Source organism: Protopterus annectens, chromosome 9.part0 (genome assembly GCF_019279795.1).
Source record: "Protopterus annectens isolate FY-2018-M chromosome 9.part0, PAN1.0, whole genome shotgun sequence".
NCBI classification, from domain to species: domain Eukaryota; kingdom Metazoa; phylum Chordata; order Ceratodontiformes; family Protopteridae; genus Protopterus; species Protopterus annectens.
The window spans coordinates 1,132,788,519-1,132,807,907 of record NC_056743.1 but is presented as its reverse complement, the minus strand read 5'-3'; the positions used below and the strand labels follow the sequence as shown (position 1 = coordinate 1,132,807,907).

The following is a 19,389-nucleotide window of genomic DNA, read 5'->3' as shown; positions in this document are numbered from 1 at the left end:
CAGAAATGGACGGGTTAAAAGACAAGCACAGTGATTCAGAAGAAGAAAGAAGCACAACCAACTTTTGTTTAACTCTAGAATAAGTATTATGTTTTATGACCTTGTCTGATTTGTGTTACAGGATAACGTACAATCCATGGTAGAATTAAGAGTTTTAATATTTAAATATCATGGGACACTGCAGTTAGTCATTTCACAGCTAGAGGTTCTCCAGTTTGATTATCAGCCAGTTTTGTGGGCTGCGTGCCCTCCTTGTGTTTGTATGGGTTTTGCTGGGTACTCTTCGGTGTTCTTCCATGTTGCTAAGTTGCTAGTTACTGAATATTGGATATATTTGTATGGGAAGACATACAGATCACATACGTTAGATGGTCTTCATAGTGAGAATGGTTTTGCTGCATGTTTAAATCTGAATGCATGTTTCAGTGGAAGTCCTGATCACCTGGGTGGGCACATTGAGGTTACAGATTGAGTGCTGAGTGAGTAACAGTCAATGCCCTGATGGAAATGGACTTGAAAGGTAATGTTTTTTGTTTTGTGGATGTTCTGAGTGCTGGAAAGGTTATAGGGTATTCAGTAATTTTATTCAATGGTCATTAAGGCACATTACAGTTGTGGCAGTGGTGATTTCTTGCAGAGGTACGACATGTTTATTTGGCCAGTTTCAATGGGTTACTTTGGTAGGCTTAATAATTGATGTAGTTTCATTTCTACAAGCGGGATGGGGTTGACATGTCACTAATCTTGTACTGACCAGATGACATAGGATATTTTCATTCTGGTATAATCTAGTTTTGGTCTGTGGCATAGGGCATTTTCAGTTTGGTATATTGTTGGTGGCATTCAGAGGTATTGGTAGAGTAAAGAGGGGTTAGACTGCTAAAGCCATCATGGGGTTTAAGTGCCTTACTTTTGATATGGATAGGTTGTGTTGGCAAGGTGGTTGTTAAATGGCATTTTGAAGTTCTTCATGATCTGTATGTCATTGGGCAAGTTAAAGAATTGTTTGGGAAGAGAGATATGCGGTTGCTTTAATTTGGTGGTTGGGGTTGAGTAATTTTGCTCCAGTGGCAGGTGATGCTTTGGTAAGCATTGGGTAATTGCCAGTGGCTGTTAATGTTCTGGTAATTACTGTACACCGAATGATGTTTGGCCTTATCCCCTAAGGGTAGCTAGCTGATGGAAGTTGGTGGTGAGGGGGAAAAGCCTGGGCAGGCTGGTGGTGGAGAAGAGGGACAGGCTTGCCCTCTTCTATTCCCCTTCTGGTGTCTGGTGGTGCATTTCAAGGAGTTTTGTTGACTAGATAAGCAAGCAAAGGTAAGGACTCTGCTTATTTGGTCTGATGGTAATTCAGTGAGTGGTTTAGTAAGTGAGTAAAGGTATGGATGCTGCTTACTGATCAGGATGAGCAGGTACACTGTCCTGATTAATATTTGGTATGGATGCTGCTTACTGATCAGGATGAGCAGGTATGCTGTCCTGGTTAGCATTATAAGGATGTTTATAAGAAAAGTAAGTGAGCAAAGGTATGGGTGCTGCTTATTGGGGCAGGATGAGCAGGTACGCTGTCCTGATTAACATTGCAAAGATGTTTATTCTGTGTTTAGAATTGACTACACTATGTCCAGTTGTATTTAACAAATTTTGGTAATCAAAGTTATGTTATGGAAGTTTTAATAAAGGTCGTCAAATGTCATTCGGTGTGTTGTGTTTATTGAAGGGGACCGGGACAAATGAGGCTTGGCACAAGCCAAGTTGTCCTGGGACATCTTCAAGGGGGTGTTAGGTTGATATTAATGGAAATTCAATGGGTTGGGGAGGTGAAAGGGTTAAACGGTGGGAGGTTTGATTGGAAGGAAATGAGATAAGGGTGGGAGGTGCTTAAGGGATTTAGATGAGTATAGCTGGGTAAGTAATCACATTCTGGCTTGAACTTGATACCCTCCCCTTTTTTGTTTGACGGATTGGTGGGACTGTTGTTATTTTATTCCAGTAGGCGGAGAAGAGGGACAGGCTTGCCCTCTTTTGTTCCCCCTCTGGTGTCTGGTGATGCATTTCAAGGAGTTTTTGTTGAATAGATAAGCAAGCGAAGGTAAGGACGCTGCTTATTTGGTTTGAAGTTAATTCAGTGAATGGTTTAGTAAGTGAGCAAAGGTATGGGTGCTGCTTACTGGGGGTGGATGAGCAGGTACACTGTCATGATTACTATTTGGTATGGACCCAGCCTATCTAGATTTTGCCAAGGCTTTTGACACCATCCCCCACTCTGGAATTATAGATAAACTCACTAAACTAGGTATAAATCCCTATGTCACAAGATGGGTTGCCAACTGGCTCACTGACAGAACCCACACTGTGAAAATAGCAAACTCCAAATCCAACTTCAGACCAGTGACAAGTGGAGTACAACAGGGTTCAGTCCTGGGTCCTCTCCTGTTTGGTATCTACTTCTCTGAAGTACAGGCTAACACAGAAGGTCTTTGGCTAACGAAGTTTGCAGATGACTGCAAATTAGGAGCCATAATTGAAACTCCTAATGATGTGGACATCCTACAAAAGGGCCTCACTGAGACAGATGCCTGGTGTCAAAGCCATGGCCTCAAACTCAATGTAGCACAAAACAAGTCCCCCTGCACGGAAGCAATTGCCCGGCTCAAGTGAAACAATTTGGCAAAAAAGAAAGCATAGCCAGCAAAGCAGTGACAATGAATAAATTGTATTAAATCATATTGATGTTATGACATCTAGAATAACATTTAAACAGCGAAACAAACCGGTTTCGGCCGGAAACAAACACAGCCTTCATCAGTGTAAAGATAATGACATTTCAGAGCTGTTTAAATAAAATGAACTGACAGTCTATTGGCTGTTAACTAAAGATGTTCATTTAAACCAGGTGGGAACAGCCCACCCAGTTTAATAATCCACTTTTTTTCTTTGGCATTAAGAATGGAATGCCAACCAGTTTTATTATTACGATTACCAAACACCATATCAATGATCGTAAACCTAAATTTAGCTGAAGAGTGTATCAAATGATGCTTATATAGAGCATTATGTGATCTCTTTTGTTTGATGTTACTGATATGTTCTGATATACATATTTTAAGGGGTCGTGATGTTTGGCACACATAAAAAGAACCGCAACTGCACGTAGCCAAATAAATAATCCAATCACTGCTGCAATTAGAAAAAAAGGTAAGATCAAATACAGTTGAACAATTCCTGCTTGTAAAGTGTTGGATTTATCAATGTACTGACAATTCGTGCAGTGACCACATGGGAAACAACCTCGCAAGGGTTACCCTGATATTGTTGTTTGGATGGAAAAACTAGACCTAGAGTCACTGTGTTTATAGTGGTTAAAAAAAGCATTTAAATTCTTCCCTTTTCTATATGAGAAGAGACATTGATCTGGAATGATATTGATAAGATCCGGATCACATTGAAGAATATTCCAGTGTCTGTGTACACTATGAACAAGACAATCAGAATTCCTGGCATATGTAGTAGTGAATCTAAGTGGTTGGGTTTGATCCTTGGTCTGCTCTTTATATACAAGTAAATCAGATCTGGGCATGTTATGAACCTGGTGACTGGCATCTAAAATGGTACCCAGTTTGTAACCCCTATCCTTGAACCTATTGGTCAGGTCTACTTTATTCCTGCAAAATGTAGCTTCTTCAGAACAAATACGTTTGGCCCGGATGAATTGTGACTTTGGAATATTGCGTGCTACATGGGGGGGATGAAAACTGGATGCATGTAAAATAGAATTATATTGTGGGAATTTCCTATATACCTCTGTACCAAGCATGTGATCCGGTAACCTATTGATAAGTACATCCAAAAATGTTATAGTATCAATATTATGGTGTGCAGTGAAATGTAATCCCCAATCATTATTGTTCAAATATGAAGTGAAGGCTGTGTTTGTTTCCGGCCGAAACCGGTTTGTTTCGCTGTTTAAATGTTATTCTAGATGTCATAACATCAATATGATTTAATACAATTTATTCATTGTCACTGCTTTGCTGGCTATGCTTTCTTTTTTGCCAAATTGTTTCACTTGAGCCGGGCAATTGCTTCCATGCAGGGGGACTTGTTTTGTGTTACACTGACTTTTTTTCCATTCTGCTGGGGCCTGTGACCTTGATGCTGCTACATGGATTCTGGTGCAGCGCATTTTGTTTATTAATCTTTTGTCTTTTTTATTTTGCTGACAGTCGCTTGGATTTATTAGAGGATTACCATCCACCACAGGCATTATACTACTTTTGTCTGTGATATAATAGAGATGCTTTGCTGGTTTTCACACTTTGTCTCTGGTGTTTGCGGTTGAAGCGATTTTGATTCCATCATTTTTATCTTTTGGCTCGTGAAGAACCAAACAGACCACAACAGGATTAATATGGGATCATCTGTTTTCACCTCTACATCCATCTTTATTTGAATATTATATATACAACTTTTGGTGGAATCTTGTATGTAGGCGTGTGGATTTATATCGCTGTGATTATACTTCAATTTTGGGACTTTGTTTAGATGTCTTGGGACATTTGGTTCGTGATGAATCCCCACAGACTATAACTGCATTAATATGGGACTATCCAGGTTTTATTCTACATCTGTCTTTATTTGACTAACATGTACATAATCTTCGGTTGTATCTCGTATGTGGGTGTGTGAAATTTAAAGCACTGCCATTATACTTTAATTTTGGTGTTCCATTTACGCCATCTTGGGACATTTTGGACATTTGCGAATACATAATTTTAAAAGGCAGACCTCATATGAAGTGTATTTACTGTTTTTGTGTTCTGTTACATGCATTTCGTATGTGGGTGTGTGGAATCAAAAACGCTGTCATTGTACTTTAATTTTGGTGTTTTACTTACGCCATTTTGGGACATTTTGGACATTCACAAATGCATAATTCTATAAGGGAGACCTCATATGAAGTGTATTCACTGTTTTTGTGTTTTGTTATATGCAATTTGAATGTGAGCTTGTGTAATTATAGTGCTGTTATTGGACTTTAATCTTGGGGCTCTGTTCACGATATTTTGGGATATTTGGACATTTGCGTTAACAAAATCTTAAGAAGGGAACTTGAAATGTAGTGAATTCACTTGTTTTGTACTTTGTATGGTGTTTTCAGCGAATGTATTATATTTGAATATTTCAATATTTTGAAATTTAGCACACCTGATATGGGACCCAAATAATTTTTGTATTATTTAATTTTACATGTACGGGACGTATTTGGATGTTTTCTTACCCTGTACTATGTGACTCAGTCACTTGTTGGTGTTTAACTATTATGTATAACTGGCATGTTTTATCATGCCTGTTTTGAAAGGGACAGGAAACATGGCAGATACATTAGGTTCTTAGTATACGATTATTTCAGGATTTATGATGGGCCAGTATTTTTGTATTTTTGATACAGGTCCTTTCATTATAACTTTTGACATATATATTTAAACTATTATGAACCTCCTAGCTGTCATTTGAATACATATGAATGCAGATTATAGTTTGTAGTGTGTTTTTTAACACTTGTTATGTCCATATTACATTTTTGACTGGCATCCATTTGAAATGGGAACTACCTTTTTTTTTGGGCAACTGAATGTGAAACATTACAATAACTATTATCTGGACCTAGTATTGCTATCATAGTGTGCAGGTATTACTTAGGGGGAAGTTATATATAGAACTGGTATAGTTCCTATGTTGTTACACACTATTATTAGTTTTTTATTCAGGCCAACTCACTAGGATTTATATATTGTATTATTTCAACATTCATGTTTGGATTTTTTAGATTACTTTCCTCTCTTGTGTCCATTGTTCCCTGGAACATTATTACATGATATTACTATTCATATATTACCACATTTTTTGGTGTTATTACTTCATCTGATCTGGGCTCAGCATCTTTATGCTTTGCATTAAGTGCTTTTTTCAATGGTTTTGCCTGATACACCATTCTTGTTTTGATTCCTGCTTTTCAGGTTATTTGTTCACATATTTTTGTGTTGCTATTGGCTCCATTGACCAATTGTTTTTGAGCTCATTGGGTTTTGGGCGCAGCATTTTGATAAGTTCATGCTTTTTGGCTGTTATTGCCCAGAACTTCAATTAGTAATTAGGCCATATCATGCTGGTGTAGTTGGTGTTTTAAACTATTATTGCCAGTTTTTTGAGATACATAAATTGATGCTGAATTGGTCACTATCTAATAACTAATATGGACCTGTCCAGTTTTATTGCTGGACTAGCCTCTGACAGAGAGGATCTAGGTGTTTTTGGGGTAGGTTCATCAGATCAGAATAGTGCTTTTAACACAATATCTAACAATCCAGAATCTATCTGTTCCAATTTATTTGATGATTTAAATAAACATCTTAGATCCTTGCGTTCTAATATTTGGCATAGTAAATTATTCAAAGCCTATCAGAGTGCAGGTATTACTCCACGTGGCCTTCGCATTCGCATTGTTCCACATGTAACTAATGCTGATGATGAGCTCACAAAACAATGGTCTAAGATTCAGCAGGAGGCCACTTTGGCCTTTGTTGGGTAATTATATAATTTTCATAACCGTGCTGTTGATAGGGAATTAGAAGAGATTGGTGTACTGGCAAACAAGTTAAAATCTTTTGATCAGGAGTCATTTTTTAAAAATAAACTGAATAAAGTTGCTTCTGATTTACAGAAGTATGATGCTGAGCTCAAATCTCGAAAGATTAAAAAGTTTTCCAGGGATCAGGAGGACTACAAGAGGGGTACTCCTTTTCAATCTACTTCCAAACATGTTAGATTTTCTAACTTCCCCACATCTAATAAGAGAAAGAGACCTAGATCTATCTTAAGAAGATGCAGTGTTGATCTTACCTCATCTTTTGAGGATAGTTCATCATGTACTGACAATGAATCCCTGGCAGCATCAGGGTCACCAACACCCAAGAGGGTCCCAGGTTCTGTCCCTTTAGGACTAGATACAAGCGGGGTGGGCGTAAGCACAAAAGAGCTAGACAATATTCAGGGGTTGTTGAACATGGCTCTGATGAAATAAATGCTTTTTCTCACACAAATTTCTTGAACCTGTCCATTTTTGAACTATCTCCTATACAAATCAACATTTTGAATAAAGGGCTGACATTTATACCCGGTTTTGTAGTGTCTGATGATGTATTTGCTCAAGATGTTATCAGTTTTTGTAGGCTGTTGAATTTAAAATTGTTTTTTGGTGACTCTACTTCTGAGGTGGATCCGGATAAGTTTATATATCATAAGTCCAGTTTTTCACCACCTATGCACCCTTTGGTTTATCAATTCCAGAATAGCATTCTCAAAGATCTACATTTTTCAACTTTTGATCTCCCCTTTAGACATAATAATATCACTGTTGTGGAGTAGGAAGCTATTCTGGAATTACAACACAACAGGAATATTGTTATCATTTCTGCGGACAAGGGTGGAGCTGTTGTGGTACTAAACTGGGTGGACTATGATAAAGAGGCTAAGAGACAACTTTTAGATGAAAGATATTATTCATGCATGCCTATGGATCCCACATTCAGATTTAATGAACAGATTGAACAATTTTTAATACATGCCAGGGATAGAGCCATCATTACTGATGACATTATGAATCAGCTCCTGGTGAAGGATCCTACCATTCAATATATTTACTTCCTACCAAAGATTCACAAGGATCCAGTTCATCCACCAGGGAGGCCTATTGTGTCCAGTAGGGGATATATTATGGAGCCTCTATCTCTGTTTCTGACCAAACACCTCAGGCCCTTGTTACCCTTAATCCGTTCTCGATTACAGGACACCACATATTTCCTGCAAATTGTTTCAGATACACAATTGGATCCCGAATGGCTGTTATGTACATTGGATGTTAGTGCCCTTTATACCAATATACCACACCAAGCAGGATTGGATGCATTAGCTTATTGGCTTGAGGTTTCCAACTTATACAGTTTGGACTTCAATTCCTTCTTGGTGGATATGGCACAATGCGTCTTGACCAGTAACGTCTTCTACTATAAGGACCAATGTTATTGGCAAACCAAGGGGACTGCAATGGGGGCATCTTTTGCCCCCATTTATGCAGATCTCTTTATGGCTTATGTAGAGAATCATATTATTTATGATACAAAAACCAACTTATTTTTGCCTTACATTGACATATGGAGACGTTACCTGGATGACGTATGGATGGTATGGACGGGGGATGAATCTGGGTTGATGGATTTCATTTCATATTTGAACAATAATGATTGGGGATTACATTTCACTGCACACCATAATATTGATACTATAACATTTTTGGATGTACTTATCAATAGGTTACCGGATCACACGCTTGGTACAGAGGTATATAGGAAATTCCCACAATATAATTCTATTTTACATGCATCCAGTTTTCATCCCCCCCATGTAGCACGCAATATTCCAAAGTCACAATTCATCCGGGCCAAACGTATTTGTTCTGAAGAAGCTACATTTTGCAGGAATAAAGTAGACCTGACCAATAGGTTCAAGGATAGGGGTTACAAACTGGGTACCATTTTAGATGCCAGTCACCAGGTTCATAACATGCCCAGATCTGATTTACTTGTATATAAAGAGCAGACCAAGGATCGAACCCAACCACTTAGATTCACTACTACATATGCCAGGAATTCTGATCGTCTTGTTCATAGTGTACATAGACACTGGAATATTCTTCAATGTGATCCGGATCTTATCAATATCATTCCAGATCAATGTCTCTTCTCATATAGAAAAGGGAAGAATTTAAATGCTTTTTTTAACCACTATAAACACAGTGACTCTAGGTCTAGTTTTTCCATCCAAACAACAATATCAGGGGAACCCTTGCAAGGTTGTTTCCCATGTGGTCACTGCATGAATTGTCAGTACATTGATAAATCCAAACACTTTACAAGCAGGAATTGTTCACCTGTATTTGATCTTACCTTTTTTTCTAATTGCAGCAGTGATTGTATTATTTATTTGGCTACGTGCAGTTGCGGTTCTTTTTATGTGGGCCAAACATCACGACCCCTTAAAATACGTATATCAGTAACATCAAACAAAAGAGATCACATAATTCTCTATATAAGCATCATTTGGTACACTCTTCAGCTAAATTTAGGTTTACGATCATTGATATGGTGTTTAGTAATCGTAATAATAAAACTGGTTGGCATTCCATTCTTAATGCCAAAGAAAAAAAGTGGATTATTAAACTGGGTGGGCTGTTCCCACCTGGTTTAAATGAACATCTTTAGTTAACAGCCAATAGACTGTCAGTTCATTTTATTTAAACAGCTCTGAAATGTCATTATCTTTACACTGATGAAGGCTGTGTTTGTTTCCGGCCGAAACCGGTTTGTTTCGCTGTTTAAATGTTATTCTAGATGTCATAACATCAATATGATTTAATACAATTTATTCATTGTCACTGCTTTGCTGGCTATGCTTTCTTTTTTCTCAAACTCAATGACAAAAAGTGCACTGTCATCTCCTTTGGTAAAAACTCTGTACCCATGAACTACAACATAGGCGGTAGTATACTTAACACTGAAAGTGTGATGAGACCTTGGGACACAGGTGGACAGCAGTCTCTCTTTTGATAATCACATTGCCACAGTAGTCAGGAAATCCTATTACGTGGCACACCTCATCACAAAAGGTTTCTCATCCAGAAAAAAAGAGGTCATTGTTCCCCTCTACTCATCACTCATTAGACCCATTATAGAGTACAACGCCCCTTTTGGTATGTACCTCACAAGACATCTACAACAACTGGAAAGGCCGCAGAAATACCTCACAAAGAGGATTACCAGCCTCAAACAGATGCCCTACGCAGACCTTCTCAAAAAACTCCAGCTTTACTCCATTGCATATTGCCTACTCAGAGGTGATCTCTGCCTAACATACAAAGCTATGTCAAACCTAGAGCTGTTGGACATGCTCCACTTAAAGAAATCCCAATCCCTCTGAGCTACATGCTCTAGGGACCTAAACCTTGTCACCACAATAAACAGAACATGCCGGAGGGATAGATTCCTGCCCCAGAGACTTCCCATACTCTGGAATAAACTACCTATCTATATCAAACAAAGCTCCTCATTAACACTCTTCAAGAAAAATCCTGATGATTGGATGGGAAATAGGAAATTCACCCTGGGGATCACCTCTGTGGCTCTGCTCGACAGTGGCACAGGAAAATAATTTTCTTGGGTGGCAAAAGCCAGGGTACCTTTTTGACTGGGCTTGTATAGGCCCCAGGGCCGATAGCCTAGTACCTACCTATGAACCTATGGATGCTGCTTACCGGACAGGATGAGCAGGTATGCTGTCCTGGTTAACATTATAAGGATGTTTATAAGTAAAGTAAGTGAGCAAAGGTATGGGTGCTGCTTACTGGGGCAGGATGAGCAGGTACACTGTCCTGATTAACATTGCAAAGATGTTTATGCTGTGTTTAGAATCGACTACACTATGTCCAGTTGTATTTAACAAATTTTGGTAATCAAAGTTATGTTATGGAAGTCTTAATAAAGGTCGTCAAATGTCATTCGGTGTGTTGTGTTTATTGAAGGGAACCGGGGCAATTGGCTTTATTATAATGGTATAACTTTATAAGTTGTACAGTGATTGAAGGTAGATGTCAGTATGCATTGTAAAGCATGATCTTATATTAGCCTAAGATGTATTTTGATTGCCAATGTACTGCTAATGTTATTAGCTGACAATAACAATACCTAAGCCTAGCTTGTACTTTGTGTTTTAGATCTAAGTGTGTAAAACTTGAGTAAGTGGCGCAAATAAGATCAGATGTCAAGCAAACCAAATAGTGTTGCCTTTCCAGATAAATTGCTTGTATCCAACTTAACATTAAAACATTTAATTGGAGAATATTAAAAAGAGTTTGCTGAGTGCAACATTTGTGTAAGATTTTACAAAATTAACTAGATGCTACAAAAGGTTCCTACACTGATGTAACTAATTATCTGTTCATTCGTTTTAACTTTGACTATTATAATCCTTCTTTCCTGACCTGAAACTTGAGCTAACACTTGAACGTTACTTTTACAGTACAAAGCAGCACCACCATTAGACTTACTGTTGTTTGCATTTATAAATGCATGTTTAACTAATTTAGTAGAAAACAACATAATATCCTTTTCTTTTATAAGATGTAGTTCCAGTAAACAGATAATATATACTACTATTTTGGACTTCTATCTTAATAAAATAAGCCTTTTTTCTTGTTTCATTTTTCAGAACGTTGTTAATCAGTTGTTTAGAGTCAAGAAAAATAGCATGGGAAGGTCAGCCCACTCCGCAAGCAAAACAACCCCAACTAAAAATAATAAATAAATAAATAAAGAAAGAAAGAAAGAAAGAAAGAAGGATGGCAGTAAAATAAATAAATAAATAAATAAATAAATAAATAAATAAACAAAATCCTTCAAATTATTGTTCTGAACTTAGGACTCCCAACTGTGTGTTTGGAACCTCATGGAAGCTGTCCTAAAGCATGGAGCTTTGATTCTGCTTCATCTGGAAAGTGAAAAGCAAGGTTGGTTTCTTATATTTCACTTTCAGGATCTTAGGGAATATAAAGGATTCCTGAACTCTTCTTTGCTAAAGCTATTTTCTGATTTGAGACACGGTTCTCCTTGTATTAGCAATAAGAGAAATGTCTGGTAATACAAGTATGGAAAACTGTCTGTACATGAGCTTTTGAAGCTGCGGAGGCAGTCTGGCAATAACTGTCCTAGTAAATCCAGATGTTTTGGAGCCCAACCTATGTGCTACATCAGCTTTGATATCAGATATAAAATTTTTCATTCAATCCTTTAGCATTTCATGTATAGTTTGAATGACAGGCTTTCAGCTTTTTAAATGCACTGAGATTCCCACAACTTTCAATTGATTAACTTGCCTGGTTCAGGTTTAGTATCCCATTCTGTAAAGCTTCTTGTCTTGATTGAAATTACTATTTTGTTTGCATTAAATGCTTTTTCTGTGAGTATGTCTTGCATCCGGTCTGTATAGACCAACAGCTTCTCTATTCCCCCGGTTGAAACACTAGATAGATTGTTTTAACTCAGCATGCCAACATTTAAATGACTCAGATATAAGACAGACCTCATTTTTTAAATAATTTCTGCAGCAAAGAAGAGGAAGAGTCTGTGCATGTTGAGCTAGAAAGATTTGGTAATACATATGGCCTAGAGTTTAGACTACTTGGATTGCATTTGGAACATTATTATTAGTGTTACTTGAATATAGCATGCCTTGTCTGTCTGAAGAGCAGTGGAATTTGAATAAGAAGATGACACTGTCTTTAAGGAAGGTAATGCATTGGTTTTACACAGCCTGCAGCTTCTCCTCAGTCATCTAGCTGCAATACTGCAAAATAAATATCCACTGTTGATTTCTTTATAGAAGCATCTAACAAGGAGGAATTTTACACACTCAGTTGCCATTCCTTCTACCTTATTAAAGACAATTCCTACACTGAAAATTTTCTATTAGAAGAGTAAAGTAACTCAAACAGCAGTGCTATCTCCTTTTTGTTATTAAGTGCCTGCTGCTGAGTGATTCTTAGCTGTTGGAGTTGTACCTTCCATCTGCTGATCATCTTCTGTGACCGCCGAGCCTACGCTGATATCTTCATCTCAGATAATGACACCTACTGTGGGTCATTAATGGGCAATCACTCATCAGGCATAACTTTTTGATCAAAACATTTTAGAATGGTTCTATGAGACAAATTCTGTTTTCTGTTCTTTCTGGGTATCTGTTTTAAGTTTCTTAGCTGCTTCCTTCAGTACTTTTATTCTCTCTGGGTTTGCAGAGTTACGCATAGAGGAATTAAATGTACCTACTGCATTCCAGCTCATGGGCGGAACATTTAAATTCCAACAATCCCTTCTTGACTTTAGTAAAGTGAAATTTATAAACTGAAGATGACATCAGCCTTTAGAGCCCTACCGCAGATTGAGGTCCTACTCACTAGACATTGTCAGCTCATCCTTCCATCACAAAGCCTAGGGCAGCCCTATTCCTCATCAGCTATTGTGCTTCTTTGAATTATGACTGAGAGCAGACATTTAAATTCTGTTGCTAAATGGCAGATGTTTATAGATTTTTAATATAGTGTGTGGTATGAGAATATCTGCAGAGGCCATAATAAGTGCGTGTTCAATAACTAGTCAGGATGAGAGCTAGGTCGACCAAAAGCGGTGTCATAATGTTGGTTAGAGCCAATATTTGAGTTCTGTAGCTCCTAGTTCATAGCCCACAAAGAGGAAGGCCACTGGATCTTGACAAACCCCTACAGGCATCTGTATTCCAGATAACATGTAGGACCACATTTTATGTGTATGTATTCTAGATAACATTTAGGATCAATTTTTTTCTTATCTCATTTTGATTCTTTTGGTGACAATTAACTCTGATGATTTGTTTGCTATTATAAGGGCTGATTTTAATGATGAAAACAACTCTGTTGCTGACTACTTGCTCCCTAGGTGAGACTTGCAAGTCAAAGTCTATGGTTTGATGTTAAATGCAATGGTTACTCACAATATGACAATTGTTTAGAGAGTTGTTAACCTAGATAAACCAAGTATGTACTTTTCAAACCTTCATGTTGCTTCTGCAACAGCCTGGGCCATTCCCTGTTCTAAAACCTCTTATTCTCTGCATTTCAATGTATTAAAGTTATTGTTGTCACTCTCAGATCAAGAGGTAATTGTTATGGATATCTCCCTCACTATCTATAGCTACCCAGCTAAAAAAGTTGTAAATAAATTCACTGATTTTTAAAGACCCACAGGCAACAGTCATCCTAAAATAGCTGATCAGCATGCCTCTTAACCTCTTAGAGCAAGAAATCTGAATAAAGCCATAAATAAAAGTGGGACAAAGGCCCAAAAATAGGGACAATTTTAAATATTCTTCTTGCAAACTTAGAAAGTTAATAGAATATCCAGTTTTACATTATCTAGGATTTTCTGAATTGTATGAAGTCTGAAACTCAAATATCTGTAATTATTTTTTAAATGTAATCTTTAATGATTTGCCAGTAATTTGCCTGAGAACCAACATTTTTTGAAAAATTAACCAAAAATATGAGGAAAAACCTGGACATTCTTCAAAGGTCTGTACAGTTGAGAGGTATGCAATCAGTAATGTTGTTGTTCTAACTCCTTTTCATTCTATGATTACATTTACGTGGTGCAAGGTTTTCAGATTTGAATTTAAATTCTGATGGATGTTATCAATGGATATCTCAGGTAAAATGAGATAACATGATTAAAAATTTGGAAGAGGATACAAAAAAAAATGCCTCTGAACATATCCACAAAACTAAAGTTAGGTGTAGAGATGCATTATAGGTTATTATGCAATGACTGGCCATTAATATTCAAAAACAAGCGCAGACCAACCAGCATGCCCATTGTAAATCTGAGAATATACCAACGGAAAAAGGTCTGGTCACTTGGACTTTTTTCCATTAGTATATCTCGTCATTTTTTTTACTTTTCTTTCTTTTTTTTTTTTTTAAAAAAAAAAAGAGAAAACGGAAGATCTCAAACAAACGAAGGAGACAGTGCAGACAGAAATAACTGGAGACAGTGCAGACAGAAATAACTGGATAATCAGGTATGTTCTGCAAAACTAAAGAAACTTACCTGATTATCCTTTTATTTTGTCAACCCTGGCACTCCCGAACATTAAAAGTCTCCCAGATTTTTTTTTCTTTCCAATAAAAAAAAAAATGAAATAAAAAAAGCAAGAGATCTTCCTTTCTCCATTGTTACCTTTACACAGCACTGATGTATTGTGTAAGCATGGAACACAAGTCCCATACACATGTGCAATACATCAGAAAAAGCCCCAGGATATCAGAAAAATGTGGAAGGGCACCATGGAAGTACTATACAAAGACATTCCCCAGGATTCATTAAACTCTGTGCAGGAATAGTGCTATTCCTGCATGAAGCGGATTGTGGCTGTGTAGAACAGCAATGTGCCTTGCATATTAATGAAGGCACACTGCTGTACTCTCTACATGGACATGATCCATGTACGAGTGCTTAGGATATGTCCAAGCATTGCTCGCATGGTACACATGTCCCCTGCACTCTAGAATTGCCATATAGCAATTCTAAAGCAGGTAACAGTGTTTGTGGACAAAATACAGATGCACAGACCCCCATAACATAGCTCTCAACTGGCCAGATGTTTGCAGAATGTCCAGAGTTTTCCCTTTATATTTTGACCTTTCCCTCATAAAATTTCCTCCCGTCTGGCAAATCATCGTGATGATCTAAGGATTGAAGTCACTAAATAGTGACATACATTTCAGTTGCATGACTTATATCCTTCAAAAAATGTCTGCTAACACAAATTGAATTATTCTAGTAGCTTTCTAAGTTTATAAGCGTAATGTTACACATTCTGTTTTTTTTCCATCCCCAATAAAGTTTAAGCATAGCTGAGTGGGTGTGCGTATTGCGCAGCTATGCATAGCATAGCTTACACATTCGAAAGAGCTAAATAGAACTAGACAGCCAGCATAGTCCAAGTGAAATAATGTAGTGGTTAGAGCTTTTGCTTAGCATGCAGTCATTCATGATTCGAGCCCCAATGCAGACCATTCAGTTTTATTTGTGAAAACAGCATTAAAAGTATATTTTCCTAGAAATAGGTAGTAAATAATATATATTTTGTTAACCAGGGTAGTATAGCAGGTCCAAATATGGGGTGTCAGTGTAGTACAGATGTGAAACTCCCATGTAAACACAAGTTTCCCATACAGTATAGCCACAAAAGAATGTAATGAAAGTACATAAAATGATAATAACCATAATAATAATTAATAATAATTATGATAATAATGACAGTCTATAAAATGAAAGCTGAACAATGCCAAATTGTGCTCAGCTATGCTTAGCTTGAATAAGCATTGCTTAAATTTGTATGCTTAGCAATAATTAGCATAGCTAAGCAGATTTGCACACTGGTAAGCAGTGCTTAACATCTCTCTCTTTAAACAAAGCTTATCTGTGCTAAGTGGATTTGCCCGTCATGTAGCTTAGCTCAGCATATTCAAAACTGCCCAATCATTGCAAAGGGTGGAAAATCAGCCCTATTTATACATCACAAGTGGGAATACAGCTCATAACCAGTTGTAGCTACCCACTGCAGGCACTATGGCTGGTATTGGTGAAGGTGTGCGCTTTCAGGCTCATGGTTGGACTCCTGGTAGAAAACCATGAAGGGAGACTGCTGCAGGACCAGTACCAGGGCTCCCAATACAAAGCGGAGGCCTGGGACCATCTGCATGCAATCTCACCAGTGGCACTGGCATCCCTCGGATTGGTGAGCAGGTCTGGCACCATTTTGCTGACCTGAAGCATAGGAAGAGGGAGGTCTTGGACCAGGGCATCCAAGATGCCCAGCCAGGGAATGTCCCAGATGTGTGTAAGTATCAGCATCAATAAGTGTTTTCCAAAGTCCAGCCTGTGTATGCATATGAGAGGGCCACAAACTTGGACACCCACCCCAGCAGGCTGCTAAGGCTGCATCACAAGGCTAGTGAGTACAAATCTATCTTGTAGTATTCAGGGCAAATAAATAGAAAGGAGTAGAATGCCACCTGTCAGTATTAAAAAATGGGTATGATTTGTACTGAATAAATGAGACATTAGCAGAGTAATAGTGACATACAGGGTATATATTAATAAAAGTGTCAGTACCTGTCAATAAAAGTCAAAAACCCGGACTGGTTGTATTTACTTTGGTATGTTTTGTTATGCATCAAAATGTGTACAGTTTCTGCACAGCAACTATAGCTCTGAAAGCATTAAATAATTAAGGCTCATCTGACAAAGATTGTGGAGTTGTCAAACAGGATATTAACTATATGAAATGCGCCATGCACCAAGATCTGATACCTGAATAGGAATGTTGTGTTAACTAGCATTTTCCAGACCGTGCTATGTCAAAGTATGACAACACAGTATAAGAACTATCTGCCATGCATGAATATCAGAATTACAATATCAAGTTATACAACCAAGAGTGTATTAGGCAGCAGTCAAACAAGAGACAGCAATTTCTCAAGAGCTCATTCTGATGACACACACACTCTCTTCTATTTTATGCACAAACAGTCATGGTTCGAATCCCAGGAGAGGTATTAACCTGTATTCATATTTTCACCCAGGAATATGTGAATATGTGTAGAAACAGTCAGGTAGTGTTAAAAGAAATTTCCTCCACAAGTCTGCCAGGTAAGAAAATGTATAAATTAGCTGTAAGAAGGCTGTACCTTAGACACTGCATATGACACCCACTGTCCAAACCCAAGGCTGCAAATGATAGCAAGATAAGTGCATACAACAAGAAGTCCCCTCCAAGCAACGTCCCTCATGTGTCACGCTGTCACAGATAGTGGTCAATGCTGCCCACACTCAGGGTGGCTTGGCTGATAGAAATCAAGACAGAGTATGGCAGTAGTATAAACACACATACACATACACACACACACACACACACACACACACACACACACACACACACACACACACACACACACACACACACACACACACACACACACACACACACACACACACACACACACACACACACACACACACACACACACACACAGTATGAGTGCACATATGTAATCCTGACAATTTGAATATGGATAGAAACAGTCAGGTAGTGTTAACAGAAACTTCCTCCACAGGTCTGCCAGGTAAGAAAAGGTATAAATTAGCTGTAAGAAGACTGTAATTATACACTGTGTATAAACATACCATTGCTCAACCCAAGGCCATAAGATGAAGTAAAGTGAGGTAATACATGGAAAGTAATGATTAGAGCAATGATCATTTAAAGTTGCGCACAAATGAAGCCTATACAGTTGTTAATTGACATCTCCTTCTCTCTCCTCCACCCTGTCTGCAACAGTAATCTAAACACATAAATCAATGGGTATGTTTTTCACCAAACCTACTGTTGGGACATGTGTCCTATTGTTCTACAAATATTTAAACATTTGACTATTAATGTTCCCTGTTCAAATACTATTATTGGTGGCCTGTTGTTATCAGTGTAACCTGCATGCCGTTATAATGCCCACTGTGGTTCCATATATGCATGTGTTCTGTTTCCTATGCAACTGTTCCAAATCTGTTGTTTTTAGGTTAATGGAAATACCTATGTATGCTGTTATAACTAATCCAGGAATGTGTTTTTCATGACTAACCAACATATGTTATAAAACTGCAACACCATAGCACATCTGGGAAGGCTGATCCCAGCAGATCTGCCTGTCCCACCTCAACTGGCCATGGTACTGAGCCCCAGGACATCTGGGACCCAACCCGGGACCTCCTTGTCCACTGGTTCTGCACCACCTTTGGGTGGAACCACCTCAGGGGATGGGGCCCACCCCCCCCCAGGAGCAGGCGCAGAAAGGACATTGTCATCCCATTGTCAGGTCTGGGGATTGGCAGGTAGCAAGCTTTGAAAGGATTTCAGAGATCTGCTATGCCAGCTTGAAGGCCTCGTGGCGAATCCTGAGGGTCAGCCTGGCTCTCCTGCTAAGCCCCCAGAACAGCCACCTTTGGGTCCGTGAAGGTACACTGGTGACTGCCCATGGGTGGGGACCTCAGTCCCACTGTATTTATTTGGGAGCTTGTGGGCATCCGATTCCCAACCACCCTCCCCGTCCAAGGTGTTAACCCCCCACATGTGTCATATACCACCCCTGTCTACTGTCTTGTTTGTCTTCCTACTCAACCTACTTCCCCAAATATACCTTCTGTCTTTCCCCAACATCCCACTCTCACAATATAAAAAAAAAAAAAAAAGGGCAATCGGTTCCCACAAAAAATATTGCCCCATACATAACTGTCCATTTCACACGTGTGTCCACTGGACATGTAATCTGGTCTAATTGGCTTAGCAACACATTACTGATTTCCCCACCCCTCTCTCAGAGGTTTTAGTGTCAAAATTCAACTCCAAATTCTGTACAAATATGCAGCTATTGCTGTATCAAAAATGGACAGCTATGGACCTTCCCTACACCCATCCTACACACTGCTAACTATCTTTTTGATATTGTTTTTCCCTTTGCGTGCCCCACTCCTTTTTTTCCAATTTCCTACCACCCTTTTTTTCTTTTCTTTTAAAGAAATTAGCACGGGGGCAAGCAGGAGTAAGCTGAAATAAGCAGCAGTCAGTGGTAGTAAGCGAGTTTGTACAATGCTAAAAAATGCATACACAGATTAAGCAGTTTCCCACTTAACC

The 19,389-nt window shown here is 38.4% G+C and overlaps 1 protein-coding gene across 2 annotated transcripts in view; it reads left to right on the top strand.

Moving 5' to 3' along the window:
• LOC122811859 (protein CTLA-2-alpha-like) overlaps positions 1–19,389 on the top strand; it is a 249,742-nt gene that overhangs the window by 189,645 nt on the left and 40,708 nt on the right. The gene's annotated exons all lie outside the window — the stretch shown is intronic.